At 40.5% G+C, this 1,876-nt stretch overlaps 1 pseudogene; it reads right to left on the bottom strand.

Annotated features, from left to right (window-relative positions):
* Window positions 1–383: 383 nt before the first annotated feature.
* On the bottom strand, window positions 384–631 carry LOC133096708 (small ribosomal subunit protein eS27-like; annotated as a pseudogene).
* Window positions 632–1,876: the final 1,245 nt, after the last annotated feature.

Here is a 1,876-nt window from a genome sequence, read left to right as displayed (position 1 = left end):
TTGCTTCTTTCAGTTCTGTGAAGTATTCTGCAGATATGGGATCACAGGCTTTCAGGGGTGAAGTTACTTCCCCAGGGCCACGCAGCTCATTGGTGATAAAAAGCCGTAAACCCAGCTCTGCTGACATGTTATAACGTGTGTCCCTGAAAGGGAGAGGTGATGGGTGGTGCTTTATCTACCTGATTTTAATTTGGTTGAGAAAGGAAAGCTGGCAAATTCTTAAATATCCATATGTTAACTGAAAAATAATCTAATACTAGAAATGTAGTACTTTATGGACTTTTGTGCATGTTGGAGGTGGATGGTTTTTTGGTTTTTTTTCTTTTTTAACCCAAAGTGTGTTTATTGGGATGGTTTCCCATTCATCTTGATTCAGGATGCTTTTAGTGCTGCTTCCATCTGAAGGAGCATCCTCTGTAAGCCTTGCTTTTCCTCCTGTAGGCTGGCAGAGGACAGTAGAGCAGCCAACACACAAAACTACTGTTTGTGCATGGCTAAAGACGGTGGTGATCTTAGAGCATCCTGGGCATTTCACATCCATGCGATAGGAATTGGGGCTCTGCACCAGGCACTTCTTGTGTTTCCTCTTCTCTTCTGGAAAGGGATGAAGGAGATCCTTTGCGAGAGGCATGTTCTCCTGGGGAGGTCATCACCGCCGGAAAGGGACGTGGATGGTTTGATGTTAGTGCTCTTGTTCCTTTTGAATTTCACTGTGTTTGCTGTAGTAAGATTTGTCTTTTAATATTTCCTGAATGATGGACTTTGGTTGAAGGCCTGTGTTCAAGGGCTCAATGGGCAGAGGCATCCTAGATCTCTGTCAGGGAGTTGAAGTAGCTCCTATCCTGGTGGTCCAGCCAACTGGGTGGAAAGAGGCTGGGTCGGGGCACGGAGGTGGCATTTAATGTCAGTTAGTGCAGAATTCTTAGGATTCATATGCTGAGAGGTTCTTATTCTGTCTTGATCCACAAAACACAGTGAAATAAAAACCAGAGGGCTTTGGGTTGAGCTTTTTTTTTTCCTCTCTCTATATATTGGTTTGGCCAAAAAGTTCATTTGGGTTTTTCCATAAGATGTTACAAAAAACCCGAACGAACTTTATGGCCAGACCAATCTTTTTACTGAAGTATTGTTGATTTACAACGTTGTGTTCATTTCAGGTCTACAGCACAGTGATTCAGTTATATATTCTTTTTCAGATTCTTTTCCTTTTTTAGGTTATTATAAAATATTGAGTAGAGTTTCCTGTGCTATATGTAGGTCCTTGTTGGTTATCTATTTTATATATAGTAGTGTGTATCTGTTAATCCCAAACCCCTAATTTATTCCGCCCCCTCCCCGCTTTCCCTTTTGGTAACCATAAGTTTGTTTTCTATGTCTGTGGGTCTATTTCTGTCTTGCAAATAAGTTCATTTTGTATCTTTTTTAAAAAGATTCCACATGTGAGTGATACCATATGATATTTGTCTTTCTCTGTCTGGCTTCGTTCACTTAGTATGATCATCTCTAGGTCCACCCATGTTGCTGCAAATGGTATTATTTCATTCTTTTTTATGGCTGAAGCTTATCACGTAAACTGAAGTGCCTCAGTGAACCTCCATGGGCTTCAAATCTAATCACCATCCCTGCATCCCACACACTGGGCAGGTGATGAACTTGCTGGGTGTCACAGAGCATTTTCCCTAGCACCATCCCTGTTTGCTCATGTATAAGAATTGTAGCCTAGCAAAATACCTTTCCTTTTTTTTAGAGCTCTGCCCTCTGCCTGGATAATGCAATCTAGATGCTTTCTTTAGTGTCATAATATATGTTGTTAATTTTAAAGGTAAATAAAATGTTGAAATATTACATTGCTCTAAGAAAAATAACTGAAACTAAT

The sequence above is a fragment of the Eubalaena glacialis genome, chromosome 1 (genome assembly GCF_028564815.1).
Source record: "Eubalaena glacialis isolate mEubGla1 chromosome 1, mEubGla1.1.hap2.+ XY, whole genome shotgun sequence".
In the NCBI taxonomy this organism is placed as follows: Eukaryota; Metazoa; Chordata; class Mammalia; order Artiodactyla; family Balaenidae; genus Eubalaena; species Eubalaena glacialis.
Note: the sequence above shows the minus strand (reverse complement) of the source record. Positions and strands in the feature narration are given on the sequence as shown.